This window comes from Cannabis sativa, chromosome 4, assembly GCF_029168945.1.
Source record: "Cannabis sativa cultivar Pink pepper isolate KNU-18-1 chromosome 4, ASM2916894v1, whole genome shotgun sequence".
NCBI classification, from domain to species: domain Eukaryota; kingdom Viridiplantae; phylum Streptophyta; class Magnoliopsida; order Rosales; family Cannabaceae; genus Cannabis; species Cannabis sativa.
In genome coordinates, this window is record NC_083604.1 from 44,146,533 (window position 1) to 44,157,226 (window position 10,694).

Consider the following 10,694-nt stretch of genomic DNA (forward strand, 5'->3'; position numbering starts at 1 on the left):
TTTAGTGAGTGTATACCTCGAGCTAACTAGAAATCGATCAATACCAAATAAGTCAGATCCTTGCAAATTGACCTCACAACCTACAACATAAAGAAATACTACAAAATTACAAATTTTTTTTATTTAGCTACTTACTATTTATATAATTTATGAGTAATTAGTTACAAACTAGTTAATTTATTACTAACTAGTTAGTAATAAAAATACATGAATAGAATGAAAATTAGTAACTTGCTAAGTAGTTGTAATTAACTATCTACTAGCTACTAAAAAAAATAAAAACACATGAATAAAATTGAAAATAGAAAAAAATTGATACAAAATAGAGTTAATTTTTAAACTTTTGTTTCTAAACTAATTTTTTAGAAAACAATTTCTAAACTTTTATTTTAATACTCTCTTATCTCATTCTCATTCACAATATTTAACAAAACTAATAGTTTAAAATACTCAATATATACATATACAATATATAAAATACTCTCCTATTTATCTCATTTCTCATTCACAATATATATATATACACACACAATACATATTCTTTTTTTTTATTATTAAACGCACAATACATATTCAATACAACACAAAATACATACATATATACTCTCCTATATCACATTTTTCATTCACAATATATATACACACAATACATTTCTCATTCACAATATATACACACAATACATATTCAATACAACACAATACATATTTAATAATATAGAAAACCCCTAAAAAAATTTATAAAATAAAAAATAAAGCAATGTACATTACTAAAATTAGTAGAAATTAGATTTATACCTTAATAGACGTTGAAATACAATGTTTTCTCCACTAAAAACGGTGGTCGGAGGTATAACCACCACCACCACTACCTCTACCTTCGGTTTACCCTAAAAAATGAGGAAAAATGTGATCTTTTCAGGTATATAGTTTTAGGTAAGAAAAATAGAAGATTTAGAAAAAAAAAATGAGCTAAAATGGTGAAAAAATGGTGAAATGGGGGTGGTTTTTCGTGGTGGTCGGCGGAGAGGGTTTGGGGTTCTCTGGTTTGGGGATTTCTGGGTTGGCTGGTCGAATGAGGAAGATGATGGGCTGGGCTAGGGTTATAAACCCTTTAGGCGTCGGCTTTTTGGAAATAACCGACGGCATAGGGAGGACACCCTATGCCGTCGGTTATTTCCAAAAAACCAACGCCATAGGTGGTGTCAAAATTACTTCTAAAAAATCGCAACCCTATAACGTCGGTTCCTTAATATTTGATGAAAAAAAGTGCCTCTAAAGGCTTGGTTTGTAGTAGTGACATATCATGAGAGGACTTTTAGTGTAGTGTTAATCATTTTTTATGGGAAGATCGAAATAAATATACCTGTATAAATGCTAACACTTCAATAATTCCCCCAGTTTTATTTTCTTCAATGTCAACTTAGTTTAGCTTTAATGTTCACAATGGTAATTATATTTGATTTATTTCCTGCATTGGTCATTAAATGAACACCATTTTAATTAGAATCAGTCAATAGTCACATTAGCCAACTGGCAGAAAATATCCTTTAGTCCTATGTTAATTATAGATAATTCGGTACCTGATGTTTGATTAATTGTCTAGGTGAATATTTTTTTGTTCTGAGCATCAAACTGAAGTACAAGCCTAGAATAGAGATGGGTGGCAAGAGTGTTGTGCACCATTATGGAGTTAGTTAGTCATTCCATTCTTATTGAAGTGTTGTCTATGGTTGAGCATAGCGGGTTTATAGAATATTCAAGCACTTTATGTCTCATATTTCAAATGGTGTCAAGGAATACAATTAGGTTAGACATTATGAAAATGTATAAAACTGAGAAAGAAAAGTGCAGGCAAAATTTGGAAAAAATTAGGAGCAGAATAGCCATAACCAGTGACATGTGGAATGCAAATCATCAGAAGAGGGGATATATGGCTGGAACAGCTCATTTTATTGATGATTCGTAGAACTTACACAGTCAGATTTTAAGTTTTAAGTATGTTCCGTGTCCTCACGATGCTCCAGCACTACTTGAGGCCCTAAGATTTTGTCTTAATGATTGGAAAATAGAAGACAAGATCAGTACAGTGACTCTCGATAACTGTACTGCCAATGATGCCATGATTGATCTTTTGAAAGGACAATTTGAGCCTGACAGTTTTATTTTGAAGAGAAAGTTGCTACATGTGCGTTGTTGTGCATATATTTTAAATCTAATTGTCAAAGAAGGCTTATCTGTCATTGGTGATAGTGTTGACAAAATTCGAAACAGTGTTGCTTATTGGTCGGGCACACCAAAAAGACATGAAAAATTTGAAGACACTGCTCGTCAACTTGGAGTACCATACACCAAAAAAATATCACTTGATTGTGTAACGAGGTGGAATTCAACTTTTCTGATGCTTAGCACAACTTTATCGTACAAGACAGTACTTGAACGTGCAAGGTTGCGGGAGTTGCGTTTGAGCTGTGCCCCTTTGGAAATTGATTGGCAAAATGTTCAACAATTGTGTGATAAGTTAGAGTTGTTTCATGAAGTAACAGAATTGATTTCTGGAACAAAGTATCCTACCGCCAATATTTTTTTTTTCCAAAAATATGTGAAATTAAGACAAACATTGAATCATGGATGTTATCAGAGGTGCCTTTTATTAAGGACATGGCAACTCAAATGATGTCTAAGTTCCAGAAATATTGGCGAGAGATTCACGAGCTTATGTGTGTGGTGGTTGTTTTAGACCCGAGGTACAAGTTCATGTTGCTCGAATATTATTTTCCTGTAATTTATGGAGATGAGCAATATGCAACTGAAATTGTGAAGGTTCGTGAGCTTTGTTGCGAGCTACTAGAGGAATACGGGTTTAAGTTTCCTCATTTGAGAGAAAGAAGGGTTCAAGAAGAAAATGTATCAACATCATCTTCAACACGCTGATTGGATGCCCTTTCTAACTTTGACAGATATGTTAGAGATACCTATCGAGTAGAGAATATGAAGTCTGAACTGGATTTATATTTAGAGGAGAACTTGATACCTAGGACTGAAGAGTCATTTGATATATGCAATTATTGGAAGGTGACGGGCCTCAAATACCCTTTGTTGAGTATGATTGCCAAGGATGTATTTGCTGTGCCTATTAGCACTGTTGCTTCGGAATCTACATTCAGCATTGGTGGTAGGCACGTGAGTTCACATCGATCGAGACTTCATCCTTCTACATTAGAAGCATTAGTATGTACACAAAATTGGTTGAAGACTGACAAAAAAGGTAGATATTATTTAACAATTGTAAATATATATTTATATACATTTTTTCATTTCTTAATTAGAATTAATATTTATTTTGTTTTTTTTAACAACAACAGTGAATGATGAAGATAATGATGTTGATCCAACAATGGTAATTAGTTAAGTTTTTGTAATTTATCAAATAAATTATTTATTTTTAATATTAATATTTTTTTCTGTTTTTATTTTTTTTGCAGGAGCCTTACGTAGTTGATCTTAATGATTAGAAAGTACATTGTTCTTTTTAGTATATGAGTGAGAACATGGATGAGAACAAATTGTAGTGTTTAGTACTATGGTTGCTAGTTATTATATTTGAGTTTATTGTTGGTAGTTATTATTGATGTATTAAATATTGTTAGGAACAAAAGTACAATCTCAAACTTTTCTCTATTATGCATAACTGAATCACTCATTTATTCATTATAACAAAAATTCAATTATTCATTGAATACTTTTCCAACCTTATCTAGTATTAAAGTAAAATTGAAAAAAAAAAAAATTACCATCACACTCTTATAATTCTCTTCATTAAAAATAAATTGACTTACATAATTATTACAATATTGATTTTAAAACGTAATCAAACAACATAATATTTCTCCTATTACCCATGACTCAAAACAAGACAAAACCAAAGAAAAAAGAAAACCCTTTTAATAAGACATGTCATATTGTAATAGTATAATAGTTATAACTAATCATCTCCTAATAATAATAATAATTTTTAGAAAGAAAATAAAAAGAAAAGAGGGTTAATAATAATAATAATCAATGGTGGGTTATGATGCGTTATCTATTTTCTCATCAAATTTTCTCTCTCTAAAATAATATAATAAATAAAAAAGGTGTCTCTAATGAATTGTCTCTACCACCACCAAAATTAAATACCATTCACTTTACCAAATGAAACAAAACAAAGTAATAAGTATTCTAACTAAAAAAAAAAAAAAAAAAACCGGTCGGGCCTAACCCGGCCCGATTATCTCGGGTCGGGCTTGGCCCACTAAGCCAAAAGAAGGAGTCGGGCCGGGCCGGGTTTGTGGCGGGCCGGCCGGCCCGACTGACATTCCTAGGAGTTAGTCATTCCATTCTTATTTCATGGAGCCTATTCTATTACTATTGTTTTTCAAGAAGCCTCTTACTATAAGATTCAGAGGTACTCTCTTAAGCTTTTATGTTTTCATTTCTTCCTTTATTGGTTATCTTTTTCTTGTAGTATTGTACTATTATGAGTAATTTTCTTATGATTGCTGGTGTTCAGTTTCAATGCTGCAACTTTGGCCTTAAATATTGATTTGAATCTGGAGTGCTCTGCTTTTCATGAGTGATTAGAAACTCTGATACAAAATTTGTGTGTGAAAATTGTATAGAACTATAGATATTACTCTATTAAAAAGTATTTGTTTTTTATTCATTCATTTTTCGCAGAATTGTTTTGCTGACTACAAACTTAAACAAAGGTAATTACCACAATTCTTTAGTTTACCTTTTTTTTGGATATAAAGTTATAGTTTACTCCTTTTTTTTTTTTCTGAACCTTTAATTGAATTGTTGCTTCTAACCAATTTATTATGTTTTTGCAATAATTTGTGATTTTTTTTTAAAATAATGTTATTTCAAATCTATTTAGATTTTTATTTTAAAGTTTGAAGTTTTTTCATAATTATTAATTAGTTTGTCATTTTCTAATTCTTTCAGAATAATACAGAACGCATAGGCACCTGCAGATATTGTTTGTTGGAGCTTTAAATTTTTTTTCCATGTGTAATTTTTTTTGTAAGGTTGTGTAATATTTCTTTTACTGTACATACAATTAATTCTAAGAATTTAAACTTTATTTGGTTTGTAGATGTTTATATAAATATTTATAAATTTATAAGAATTTTATTATAATTCTTATTTATTAAAATTATGAATATAAATTTTAAATTCTTTAATATCTTTATATAATAAAAGTGTCTATCTAACGACATTTCTTAGTTTAACAGAATATACTTAAAAATAAAAGAATATTCTGTTAAATTTAACGATTAGGTTTGATCTCCCGTTAACAAATAAACTCAATAATTAAACCCAAAAAATTAAACAATCTTTTAAATATTAATAATCTATTTTTAAATTAAAAAAATCATCTTAGCCACATATCTCTCTAACAAACCTATATAGGGAGAATATTAATAATTTTTTTTATTTATTTTTTAAAAAAAATCTTTATTTTTTTTGATTCTGATGCATAATGTGATGTTATTCGTTTTAATTGCTTTATTAATTTCTTTTCTATTCTAATGTGAATAAATTTTTGGCAATAGAGAATCATCAAATTAGTCCAAGTGTTTGCACTCCATAATCTATATATATATATCTATAATATAGGTTATTACTATTTTTTTAACCTATTAATTATACAGGTATAATTATTAATTTTAATTGATGATAAAATTTAATTTTTCTATTTTTCTATCATATAAGGATAACTATTTTTTTTATTGTTATTATTTTTTTCACTATGATGTTTGTAGATATTTTTTTGACTAAATAATTATTAAATATTAAATAGATTAATTAAAAATATCTAAATCATCTACCATTTAAATTTAAATTTGATTAGATTTAATTCTGTATCTACTTTCTCATTATTTGTAATTGTTCCAAATCTGATCGTGCAAACTCATATATTAAACACAATACTCCACCTTGAAACCGTTCTCTGTTTTTTTTCTTTCTTATTGGTTGGTGTTAATTCGCCCCGATGATTCAAGTGTCATGGTTTAGCAGAAATACCATTTCTATCTTTAATTTTTTCAAATATAAAGATATTTCAAATATAAATATTTAATTTTTTTAAGAAAAAAATTTGTAATCTTTAAAAATAAAATATATTTAAAATCTTAAAAATACTAAAATCTTAAATGAAATTAGCAATACGTGGCTCGGCACGTACATTCACCTAGTATATTATATAAATTTATAAAATTAAATCTATTTGTCAGAACCACTTTTACAGGCGCTAGTACAAGGCCTCTGAAAGTATATTAAACTAATAATATAATTTTAAGAAAACCATTGGTAGGCGCAAAAAGTTTTTTTTTTTGAAAGGAACTAATGTTCATTAATTAATAAAATTGATGGGAATCACCGGGGGAATACCCTCTCCTTGATACAAAATTGCCAAATCACTATTAAGTCTTGCGCGTTTGGCTACACCATCAGCCACACTATTAAAACAACGATTAATAAAAGAGAAACAAACACTAGTAAAACTATTAGATAAGTTCAGAATTGAATAAAAAACTTTAGCTACCCTCCAATCCAGGATTACTCTAGTGGTTAGAGCACTAACAGCCACTTTTGAGTCTGAGAAAATTTGCACTTCATTCCACCCATCCTCAGTAGCCGTGCTGAGAGCATGCAAAATAGCCATTATCTGCCTCCAACGCCGAGTGTGTCTGCAGCTTTTGAGCACTAACAAACCAGCAACCTGTATTCGAGTCTACACTGATTGCAGCAATGCCCGCATCCCCTTGGAACCATGAGGCATCAGTGAAAATATAATTCCCAATTCCTTCATTCAATCGCGAGTTAAGCATTCTGTGTTGCTCATCAAATCGTATCTCAGTCTGATCCTTGTTAACTTCACCACTGCCATCTTGTACAAAAGAGGACGAGATCAAGAGTTCCGTAGCCTTACGCTCAATCTTAACCAAAGCAGCCTTAGTATCAACTCTATGGGATCGAAAGCATAAGGAGTTTCTCTGCTACCATATTTCCTCCAGGATGCATCCAAAATAAGACAGCAACTCCTTCCTCTCAAAACTATCAAAATTGCTGATTAAATAAACCAACGTGTTAGACATACTATCGATAGGGATGCCATCAATCTTCAAGGCCAATCTGCACCCGAACCAAACAGCTTTTGCAAAGCTACATTTCCATAACAAATGGAAAGCCGATTCCTCCTCTAAATCACAAAGACTACATGATTTATCTTGCAGAAAGTATAGGCGAGATTTAGTAGGAATTGCCTCACTTAGAATTCTCCAGAGGAAGATAGAAATTTTGGGATGGATACCTGGCTCCCATATCCATTTCCAAATCTGATCCTCTGTAGCAAACCTTTCCTTATTGTCGGTAATGTAAGCAGCTTTCACTGAGAATTTTCCTCCTGAATTTTGCTTCCAAAAAACCTGATCCTTAAAAGGAGCTGGGATTCTAGGAATCTTAACAATACGGTTTCCTAACTCATCACCAAATATTTGGAAAATCAATTCACCATTCCATTCATTACCTTGAGACACATCTTCAATAGTCTGGATGGTATATCCTCTGCCTCTAATTGTATTCATCAAGGACACAAAATCGGGGTATTCCAACCAAGGGATCCAAGGTTGGTTCCAAAAATTAATAGTGGAACCCGAAGCTGCTACTGATATAGAACCTTTGAGGATCATTGCTCTAGAATCCAAGATACATTTCCATTGATAGGAGTCACTGCATTTTTGTTTAACACACCAGAAGTTCTCATATATATATATTTTTTTTTTAAAAAAAAAAATTTACCTTTTAATATATATTTTTTTTTAAAAAAAAAGGATTAGTCAAAGCACAAGGAAACATTCATCACATTAAACATTCATGATCACATTTAGGATCAAAGTATTTTTCTTTGTTATTATTACCATACTATAGGATCAAACTATTCTTTTTACTAATAGTTTCACACAATATTATATGCAATTAATATATTCGTATGTATAGCTACAGGCTCCGTTTTTAGTTATTGGCTGATATTGAAACTAAAGTAATTTTAACGGCAACAGAAAAAAAACTCTGAAGTTTTAAAAATGTTTGCTACTTATATGATTTTACAAATAAATTGTAAGGTAAATCTTATAATTAATACCGCATATATATATTAGTCTATTTTTATTGTTGTAAGAATTTTTAATAGATGTACTGTTATTTATTTATCTAAAGTTAATTAAATATTGGGTGTCTAGTAATGAGCTTATAGCTTATACAAATATGTGTATATATATATATTTCTGATAAAAAATATGTCTATATAATTGCTTTTATTATATAATAAACATACCTATATATATTGAATTGTTCATTTAATTACTTATTTCTTTTACTGTATTTCTGGGAGATAATACTGGACACTATTTTATGTTAATTATAATAATTTTGGATTCCTCACATTTAGGCCAGGTGGTGTTCACAAATTGGTTTGGTCAGGATTTTTAATTTTCTCAAACCAAATCACTATTTCGATTGTTTAAAAATTCAAAACCAAACCAGACCAATAAAATGATCAAACCAAATCAAATCACTCAAAAATGGATTAGTTTGGTTCGAACCATTGTATTTCGTAGTTGTTCTAATTTTTTTTACAATAATTATTCATTTTTTCCTTTTTTTTTTTTAGTTATTGAGGGTAGTTATTAAATGGGAAAATATGAGTGTATATATAGGGGAGTAAAGGAGGGAGAGGTTATGCGAGAATTGAGGTTATAGATGATCACATTTGTGATAAGAATTTCATGTTTTTTTTATTAATTTGAACAAATAAAATAAAAATATAGAAGAAAAAATAATGCCTTATTAGTTCTTAAGCAAATAATTATAAATTTAGATATAAAATATATTTTTTTTTTTAAAAAAAAGTTGGGTCGGATCTGATCCGGGTATCTGATCTAGCGGGGCGGGACGGGACAGATCCGTACATGATCTGGATCAGGTCGGATCTGATCTGACATTCCTAGATGGGAAGTGTGGAAAACAACATGACTATGCTCTCTGTGATGACGGTTATTTGTAGTAACGCTGGATACTGTGGCCAGACAGATGCCTATTGTGCCCCTGAAAACTGCCAAAGCCAATGTCGAACCCCATCTCCCCCACCACCACCGTCACCGCCACCTCCTCCCTTCACGCCACCACCTCCGATTTCTCCCGATGATGATAGTCACATCATTACTTCCTCACTTTTCGAGGAGATGCTTACCTATCGAAATGATCATCGATGCAAAAGTAATGGCTTCTACACTTACGACGCCTTCATAACTGCTGCTAGAATTTTTCCGGGCTTTGATACTACTGGCTCTCTTGAAACTCGTACAAGAGAACTAGCTGCGTTCTTTGGCCAAACTTCTCAGGAAACCACAGGAATACATACTGGTTCATTTATACATGAAATGTGATTTAAGTTATATGACAATAATTTTAGTTTAACTGCAACATCATATTTTAGTTATTGCTGAGTTAATTATAATTTTTCCACTTAAAAGAACACAGAGAATTCCATACAGATAATATAATTTTCCTACAAAAATTTGTTGATTATGTTTGTGAATCACAGGAGGATGGCCAACTGCTGAGGGAGGACCATATGCCTGGGGATATTGCTTTATCATAGAACAAAATGATCAATCTCCCCATTGCATCGACAGCCCAGAATGGCCCTGTGTTCCTGGCCAATTTTACTATGGTCGTGGACCCATCCAGATTAGTTAGTAAGTCATCGAGTTTTATATAATACATACATACATACATATATATATATATATATATATATACCATGCATGCATGTCAGTTATTGAGTATTATGCAGTTTATATTTGTTTTAATACTTTTTAGTACGTATTATGTACTTTTGTGACAACAAAATCAGCAACTATATTACGGACCAGCTGGTAAAGTACTCGGATTGGACCTATTAAGCAACCCAGAGCTAGTTGCAACAGACGCAGTTGTTTCATTCGAGACAGCTATATGGTTTTGGATGACTCAACAGTAAAACAAACCATCCTCCCATGCCGTAATTGTGGGCGAGTGGACACCAACAGCGACTGACGTGGCTGCTAATCGATTTCCGGGCTATGATCACTAACATAATCAACGGAGGTTTGGAGTGCGGCCACGGTGTTGATGACCGGGTCATAGATAGGATTGGCTTCTATGAAAGGTACTGCCTTATACTAGGAGTAAGCACTGGGGACAATTTGGACTGTTACAATCAACGTCCTTTCAATGATGATCCACAAACATCTTATGGAGTCCTCAAAATGTCTGTTCAAGAATAGACATTATCTATTTATATATATTTGAGTACTAGTCAATAGTCATATATGTACAATCGTGTATGATATGTACGTACTGTATATTAGCTTTGCCTATAATATATACAGTACGTACCTCAATAATAATTATCATAATAAGTGACTCAGCTTGTTCCTTTGCTACAATCTTAATTTGTTCTTTTTTTTTTCTTATATGAAAGATTCGCTATAACCATATTTAGAACACTCATACCATTTCGGGAAATGAACATCTTTTGTTAATAATGGTAAACCATGCATGTCAACCATCCGACAAAAATTTAACACATCATTTATTTTTTATTT

General features: G+C 31.2%; 1 pseudogene; it reads left to right on the plus strand.

The window, feature by feature from the left end:
* Positions 1 to 9,020: 9,020 nt before the first annotated feature.
* On the plus strand, positions 9,021 to 10,393 carry LOC133037229 (endochitinase-like; annotated as a pseudogene).
* Positions 10,394 to 10,694: the final 301 nt, after the last annotated feature.